This window comes from Osmerus eperlanus, unplaced genomic scaffold, assembly GCF_963692335.1.
Source record: "Osmerus eperlanus unplaced genomic scaffold, fOsmEpe2.1 SCAFFOLD_493, whole genome shotgun sequence".
NCBI classification, from domain to species: Eukaryota; Metazoa; Chordata; class Actinopteri; order Osmeriformes; family Osmeridae; genus Osmerus; species Osmerus eperlanus.
Window position 1 is genome coordinate 1 of NW_026911696.1, and position 9,242 is coordinate 9,242.

Below are 9,242 nucleotides of genomic sequence, written 5' to 3' on the forward strand. Positions count from 1 at the left end.
GCTACCACAGCTATGACAGCTGGGATTGTTGATATTTCTTTGTGATCATGATAAATCAAGCAACAAAAAAAACTGTGCAGTGGTTCTGAGATCGTCTTGGAGAGTTTTGGATGTTGTGTGTTTTGATTTAGGTGGCGTGTCAAAATATGTGCAACTGCAAAGGAATCGAAAAAAAACATGGTAAACCACGATCAACTGCAACATTAACTGGCTCCTTCACGGTTTTTCTAAGTTTCTCAGTAGGCCTGTGTCTCAGATTGGCTGGGCTGGGACTGAGCTAGGCTGGGGCAGGACTAGGTAGCGCTGGACTGAGCTAAACTGGGCTGGGACTGAGCTAGGCTGGGGCAGGACTAGGTAGCGCTGGACTGAGCTAAACTGGGCTGGGACTGAGCTAGGCTGGGGCAGGACTAGGTAGCGCTGGACTGAGCTAAACTGGGCTGGGACTGAGCTAGGCTGGGGCAGGACTAGGTAGCGCTGGACTGAGCTAAACTGGGCTGGGACTGTACTGTGGCTAGGCTAGGCTAGGCTAGGTCTACTGCCACTGGCAGCACAGAGGAAGGTTAGGATTAGCGCTGTGGAGAGCACTGCTATGGGGAGCCAGGGGGCATGGCCACTAATGCTGTCAATTATGACTAATGCACTGATGAAGTATTGTCTCAGGGAGATAATACTTCTGCTGAGGGCTGCAACTAATGAGAGGGGAAGTGGAAACACACGTACACACAGGCACACACACACACACAGGTACACACACACACACACTCACACACACAGGTACACACACACACACGCAGTTACACACACACATCTTCTTCGATGCCTCTTAGGACAACAACAACAACATCCCAGATGAATCATAAAGTGACTAATGTGTTGACAGTGTGTGGGTTTAGAGACCATTGTCATGGAGATGGAGACATAACGATTTTGGAGATGCTTCATCCAGATTGTGTATCTCTGCACTCCCCCCTCCTGGACTGGGCTGCACCACGGGGTTACTGTGTTGTGGTAAATATAACCACAATTACATTAATTAAATAACACAACAAAATTAATTATAAAAAATAACTCTACATCGATTGATGTTAACAGTCACATTATAAAGAAACGTGTTTTTTTTTTATCCTCGGACTAGTAATATTATAATGATATCTAATTGAGTAACAGCCTTATAACTAGTAATTGGTTGCCAATTGAATAATAACTGTAACTACTGTATGCAGATCGTAAAAATATTTTTAATGATTTCCAGTTCAACTATTTCCAGTCTAAAATAAAGTGTCACTGTTGGGCAGGTTTACTTAAACATTTCATAGCTCCTCTCCACCTCTCTGTATAAATACATATGAACATAAAATAATTCATGAAATACTTACAGAGTCCGCTTGTGTTGAGACCACCTGCTGAAGAGTTAGATCTGAAAGCTGTAGCAGATGCAGCAAGGTGAAAATAGTTCCCTAAGTCTCCGTACTCCAACAACGATTTAGCCCGACACCCAGAAGTGATGAGCTAATGGTTAAATAAGGTGTAGGATCAGTTGGCTGTGATGTGACGGTGTTGATGAAGCGGGTTCTCTAAACGCGCCGAGGTGTCGGGGAACGATGGGAGAGAGAGAGAGAGAGAGAGGGAGAGAGAGAGAGAGAGTGGAACGCACCCCAGTGGATTACGGAGAATTTCTCATTCAATTATTCTGGATTTGGTTTAATGGACAACACATAATGAGACCTTTGCCCACGAAAACACTGCAGGGATGAAGGGGTTCTGTGTGTGTGTCTGTGTGTGTGTGAGAGAGCGAGAGAGAGACAGAGAGGCCTATTATTGAAGTACACAAGCTCTTTCTTTCTTAGCTCCCTCTTAGACACAGACAGAATAACTTTTCCTTCAACATTTTCATCCTAAATAATGTGCTAAATTCTCGGTAATTAAAATTGTATTAAAGGATTAAACTGATGTCAAAATGTTACAATATGTCTATTTACATTTATAGTGCTAACGATTATACCCAACTACCTAAAAGTAGTAGTTTTATTGCATATCTCCTGTAAAGTAATCTATAATCTGCAATAATAATATAATCAAAAGTTAATTTAAATAGTTTTGTTGGTTAGTTTCTTAGTGTTTTTTATAGAATAATGAGCTGGATTTCCATAGAAATGTGTTATAAATATAAAAGATAGAACGTGATGTTTGATTACTTTATATCCTTCCTTCCTCACACCGGGCTACTCGTTCACACTGGAAATGCCCGGGTCATACTCCACAGCACTGCAGCATGAATATGTGTTTGTGTCTGTGTGTGTGTGTGTGTGTGTGTGTGTGTGTGTGTGTGTGTGTGTGTCTGTCTGTCTGTCTGTCTTTGTATCCATCATTTAAGTCAATCATCCCCCGCTTCATCCAAAGAGAAGTTGCAACCTTGCAGAATCTCACCTTACACTTAATGGTAACACAACTGCTGTAATCCTCTGTAGAAGTGCTTACACACACACACACACACACACACCAACCAGAAGCAGAGACACACACACTCAACTCAGAGCACAGAAGCATTTTCCTGTGGTTCTCTAAGTAGGTATTTTGTGTGTGTGTAGGTGTGTATGTTGGTGTGCACATGCATGTGTTGTTGTGTATAAGTGTGAATGCATGTGTGTGTGTGTGTCTGTATATACATTTATGTATGTATGTCAGTGTGTGTGTGTGTGTATACGAATACATATGTGTGTGTCAGCAAGCGCGGTCAGCCTATTTGTAATTGGTTGCATTAGCCTCATTATTCGCTGCCAGCCCCTCCCCCTCCCCTGTGGCTTCGTCTCCCCCAACCTGATTGGCTGGCGCGCTGCATTCCAGCGGGTTTACGGGCCTACCTCTGGGGTGTGTTTTTCCTCCCCTGTGCTGTCAGAGGATAACGAGCAGAGGAGCTGTGTGCTGGGGCCGCTCTCTCACTGTAACAAGCACTGCTCGCTCTCTCTCTGTAACAAGCACTGCTCGCTCTCTCACTGTAACAAGCACTGCTCGCTCTCTCACTGTAACAAGCACTGCAGACTGCTGATGGATGGATGGAGGGAGGGAGGGAGGGATGAAAGGAGGGATGGATGGAGGGATGGATGGATGGAATGTTGGATGGATGACTTGCTGAAGGATTGGTTGACTGACTAACTGACTATTGACTGACTGACTGGCTGGCTGACTGGCTGACTGATGGACTGACTGACTGATGGACTGACTGACTGACTGGCTGACTGATTGACTGGCTAGCTGGCTGACTGGCTAGCTGGCTGACTGGCTAGCTGGCTGACTGGCTAGCTGGCTGAGTTACCTCTCATCCTCAAAGCTCAGGTTTGCCAAATTGGCCCAAATTAGACCCAGCGCTGAGGAGCTGGCTGTCCCCGAACACAGCCAGCCAATCACAACAGAGCCGTCCTGTTTAATGAGGGAGCAGCAGGCCCGGCAGCCTCCAGGACCCAGAGGAAACCACACGGGCGGCAGAGAGGGGTGGGGTTAGGGCTCAGGGAAGTCTGGGCGGCAGAGAGGGGTGGGGTTGGGGCTCAGGGAAGTCTGGGCAGCAGAGAGGGGTGGGGTTGGGGCTCAGGGAAGTCTGGGCGGCAGAGAGGGGTGGGGTTAGGGCTCAGGGAAGTCTGGGCGGCAGAGAGGGGTGGGGTTAGAACACTGACTGTGACCGACCTCTGTTTGGACAAAGACCCACTTTTCCTGTTTAGGTGTTGTGTCGGACCACACACACACACCTTAGTGACTGTCTAGGTGGACACGTCTGAGCCAGAAGGCACACACACACACACACGTCAACAGGTAAAGCAGGCCCAAAGCTGTCCTACACACGTTCAGGAACACTATGTAATTAAACACAAAACATTAGTGCATACCAGAGACACAATACCCCTCTCCAATAGCCCCCCCCCACACACACACACACACACACCCTACACACACAGACACGTACTGCTCATTCCACACACTCCTCCCCCCAAACACACACACGCACAAACATTCTTTCACACAAACAAAAAAAAAAAGAGCAAAGGATTGGTGCATTGTCTTCTCTCCAGTAAGGCTCTTAATCCCTCTTCCCAGCTCCAGGGAGGGTCTCCAGGGCAAGGCCTCCAGGGAGGGCACTCACCCCAGGAACAGCAGCTCTAATTGGGGCCCAATGGCCAGACTCACAGCCTCTTAGCCAAGCAGCATGGGGGGTCTGCTTTACAGCCACCCACCCTTCCCCAGAGACACACACACACCATCCAACTGCGTTTGACATGGAAAACACCACCCAATCAGACAGGCATGTTTCATTTAGTCCAGCTACCTGTCATCTCATTCACCCACCGTTGCAAATGATTGAATCGGTCTCGAAAAAAAAAAATCCGGCTGAAAAATGAGTGGATGATTCAAAGACACCTTGAACTGCTTTCATGTGACTGAGTCGAGGCCTGCTGTGTCAACACCTGATCTCTCCCTGCCCGTGTGTGTTCTGCGTCCTAACCCTGGGCGCCGCTGGGACTTGCCCCGTGGTCTGGCACTGCCACAGAGGCTGGTGGGGCAGTGGTGGAGGGAGGGAGGGAGGGGCCGACGGGAGGAGGGGGAGCCGCCAACAAGCGCACCTGGGTGGGATGGGGTTGGGTCAAGGGTGTGGTGTCGGAGGCATTGTGGGATTTGCAGTTTGTCTGCCGGGGGCGGTTGAGCAAACTGTCTGTGATGGGAAGTGTTGGGGGTGGGGGGTGGGGGAGAGGGGGGGGGGGGGGTCTTAGGGTCGCCATGGCAACCGCTAAAGTTGACAGACACAGTCGTGGTTAGTGAAGATTCCTCTCCTCGCGCACGCGCACACACCCACACACACACACGCAAACACACAAGCGAACACACACGTACACACACACACTAACACACACATGTACTCAGGCTGGGACCACATAACCAGTGGCTAGGCTATGTCACAACCAAATCATCTGCTCGGTCTCGATAAGGATGCAGCTGTCATGTGATCCTCTGCTACCATAGGAATGTTGCATCACAATGGCTGATCTCATTCGAGCCTCCCAAACATCTATTTACACCCTTCCATAGGTTCTAAAGTTCCATTCTGAAGTTCCACGGTTCCGACCAGAGAGAGTTGAATTGTGTTCTGTGTGTTTGGGAGATAAAGATGGAGATAGAGATAGAGAGGTAGAGATGGAGATAGAGATAGAGAGGTAGAGATGGGAGGGGATTAAGAGTTTGAGGTAGGTAAAAGCTGACAGTCGGAAGTAAGGGGTGAGAGTGAGAGGGATTGTGAGGGAGGTAAGAAAGGGTGAAAGATGTTGTGAGGTCTGTAGGGGGGGGGAGGGCAGTGTTGGGGGAGGGATCAGGGCGAGGGCGTGGTGCCGGTAATTGGCTGTGCAGAGCGGATTAACCTGTCTCCCCCCTTCCTTCCCCCCTCTCCTCCCCCTTACACCAGACACCACCGTTACTTAGCAACCAATCCCCCCTCCTCTCTCTGCACCCCTTGCTGAAACAAAAACGCAGCCAACTTCACCCTCTTCTTTCGGGTTTTCCCCTCCTTCCTGTCTTTATCTCTCTCTCTCTCTCTCTCTCTCTCTCTCTCTCTATCTCTATCTCTATCTCTATCTCTCTCTCCCCTTTCCAATCAGCCCTGCTGACCCTCAAGGTGCGGCTCCAGAATGTTCTTTCTGTCAGAAGGGGGGTTTATTACATCCTCCACACTGTAGTCTCGCCTCCCTCCTCTCTCTTCTCCTGTCTCCCTCCTCCTGGCCTCCCTCCTCTCTCTTCTCCTGTCTCCCTCCTCCTGGCCTCCCTCCTCTCTCCTCTCCTCCCTCCCTCCTCCCTCCTCTCCTACCTCCCTCCCTCCCTCCTCCCTCCTCTCCTACCTCCCTCCCTCCTCTCTCCTACCTCCCTCCCTCCCTCCTCTCTCCTACCTCCCTCCCTCCCTCCTCTCTCACCTCCCTCCCTCCCTCCTCTCTCCTCTCCTGACTCCCCCTCCTGGCCTCAGCCAGGTGGATTAGGACTAACACACACTAATAGCTGCTCCTTCTTCAGCAGCAGATCCCTCCCAGACAACACACAACTGGCTCCCCGGAAGCCTAAAGGAACAGTAGAAACAGTACTAGTATAAATAGTATTACTAGAAATAGTAATATCGTAATCGTAGAAACTGTAGAATTAGTAAACAATTGTAAAAATAGTAAAAACAGAATGATAGCCAGGATGGAAACAGCCTGTGTCCTAGAAGCACATGACAGATAACTATCGTTATGGAAGACCGATGATACCGATGACACAGCCGTTCCATGTCTGACCTCTTAGCGTTGCACGGTCCACTGGTGGGTCGGAAATCGCATCCCCGCCCCAAACGCCAAACGCTTACGATGTAAGCCATTTCAAGATCGAATCGCAACAGCAGGTACAATCAACGTATTTGTCCGACCGAACTGTCAACAAAGTGAAAGGAACAGAAATTACTCACCTAACAAGGTAAACATCCCAACAAAAATGGTCTGGTGGTTAGATTCCCAAAGGTCCAAACTATCCGTGTGCGTTCCGCCCCCATCAGCTCTGTCTGGGTTCAAACACTTGGCTTCAATTGTTTCACAAATGAACTCTGTGACCATATAGCCAATTACATTCTTAATACCACAATATACAGGTTTACGGGTAGCGTTGGAACTTTTCAATTTAAAAGTCCTCGCGCAAAATGGCTCACGGAAGCAGGCCTTTTTCTGCGTGAATCAGACAAAGCACTCAAATGTGTTTATGCTTCAGTTGCTCTGTGTCAGCAATAGTAATGGGGGATTTGGATATGGGATATGATAGCTGAAAGTACCACATTTCATTAAAGACAACAATTATGAAAAGTAATACCTTTTTATCCTAAGAATTTTACCATGGTTTACCAAGGGTCCTTTTGGTGTCCCCAAAGGGCACTTAAAGAAAACGCCTTGACATACCCTTAGAAAAACGTGTAAAATGTTCATTTATTGTGGTATTATATTCGACTTTTGACTTGGATTAGGTAAGGCTTCTTGCTGTGGTCCTATTGGGTCTTCCAGCTAATACCTCCCACCTAAAGGCATCTGCAGGCATCTGTATGCAAAACAAAATTTAGGCGGAAATGAAAAAACTGATTGTCACCTTTCAAAATAGACCACAACTATGCATGTTCTCCAAATTGTTCAAGAACAACTTTCAATTCACTTTGGGTATGCTTTATTTAGGCGTTTTAGGCAAATTTGACAGGATTTTTCCAATCAAACTATGTAACATACTCTGTCACGAACATGAAATGGGGTGATAAATGCAGCTGGACATGACTGATGTGAAACACCCATTGTTGTGACAGTGTTATGTCTCGTCAGATTGCTGTTCTTTCGAGGTGTTAATAGGCAGATGTGAAAGAATCACACATCAGCTCTTCGTATAAATGAAGGCATTGTGTATCAGTCAGGAAAGCAGAACAGGACACACACACACATTCACACCCCAACACACTGGCAGACTCACACACACACACACATTTACACCCTCACACACACACCCACACAAACTCATCAGAGCAGAGCAGGTCCCAAACGGCACATTAACCATCCTTCCGTCTTGCTCCTCCAAAACTATCATTAGACACACAGAGTAGCAAGTCTTTCATGTGTTTGTTTTGCCTCTGATTGGGGCTCTATATACCACACACACACACACACAGAGAGAGAAAGAGACTGAGTGAGAAGGAAGACATATTGGTTTCCAAGTTCCCACCAATCTGCCGACGACATAATCCTAATAAACAGGAACCAACATGAAATCCCATCAAAACAACGACTTAGTCAATGGACTGCTTCATTCCAACCTGGGACTAATATCCTCCTATCACAATTATGATCTCATGACACCAGAGTTGTTCTAGAACCTCACTCTGATTCCATTCCACGATGACACGCTGTTTACAGTCGTGAGGATGTATAGGCTTACGCAGTCCACGGTAGCTGGCGGCTCGTCCAATCAGGTGGCGAGGAGCGTTGCGCTAGGCCCACCCACACTTCATGTAAAAACAACATGCTTTAGCTTCACATCAGCTTCAGAACAGATCGTGTTTTTTTCATAGGGGCTCGGAATCAGACAGGCTTCTATGGAACAGAGAGCGTGGAGGCATGATTCTCGTCTGTCAGTGTACAGAACACAGACGCGAGGCCCGGTTTTCTCTCACTGCGTGTGTTTACAGACCTGTCCACTCTGGCCGGGCGCTCACCGCATTTCTGTGCCACATATCTCCAGACTACTGTTCAGGAGGTCTGAAACAATCTGTGCTCCGATTGGCCGTGTGCGCCCCAAAAGTTGAGCTTTTCTCGCATTTTGAGTCAGTGCTACGGACGGAAATGTAAGTGCGTGATGTGAGGGTTCACACAAAGCCGTTAGTGTCCAGACGTGCCATACAGGAGTCATCTGTGGCTTAAAGTGTTCTGTCTTCGACACAGTCTGACCTGGTGGAACCTTACCTGTGCTGGCTACCCCATAAACCACCAACCTTTCTTAGCATTCACGTTATCCATCGTTAGACAGATGATAAGCCAAGAGTTACATGGAATGATCCTGTTCATCCCCTTCATTAGGAAGCTCCACAGCACACACACACACACACACACACACACACACACACACACACATGCACAGGGACACAAAAACTGACAAGCACACACAAATGCACAAACGTTATCCATCACCTCTCTCTTTACCACACACACACACACACACAGCTTAAACATTTAGATGACAGTTCATCTCTTGATTCTGCCTCATCTGCTCACACTGTTTACAGTGAAACAGACCAAATCCGACAAACACAAACAAACACATTTTGATGTTAGTGAGGAATTCATTACCATCCATAAGTAACTGGCTGCAGGTCAAGAAGAGGAAAGCAGCAAACAAGTGGAGGAGGGAGGCAGGGAGGGAGAGAGGCAGGGAGGGAGAGAGGCAGGGAGGCAGGGAGGGAGGAAGCCAGGGAGGGAGGCAGGGAGGGAGGGAGGGAGGCAGGCAGGCAGGGAGGGAGGCAGGGAGGGAGAGAGGCAGGGAGGGAGGGAGGCAGGGAGGGAGGGAGGCAGGGAGGGAGAGAGGCAGGGAGGCAGGGAGGGAGGGAGGCAGGGAGGGAGGGAGGGAGGCAGGGAGGGAGAGAGGCAGGGAGGCAGGGAGGGAGGGAGGGAGGCAGGGAGGGAGGGAGCCAGGGAGGGAGGGAGGGAGGGAGGGAGGCA

The 9,242-nt window shown here is 48.6% G+C and overlaps 1 long non-coding RNA gene across 1 annotated transcript; it reads right to left on the reverse strand.

The window, feature by feature from the left end:
• Nucleotides 1-438: 438 nt before the first annotated feature.
• On the reverse strand, nucleotides 439-6,636 carry LOC134016469 (uncharacterized). Its single transcript, XR_009929526.1, has 3 exons — nucleotides 6,470-6,636; nucleotides 1,377-1,424; nucleotides 439-998 (listed from the first exon to the last, which is right to left on the reverse strand). It is a non-coding gene; the product is annotated as an uncharacterized LOC134016469 (long non-coding RNA).
• Nucleotides 6,637-9,242: the final 2,606 nt, after the last annotated feature.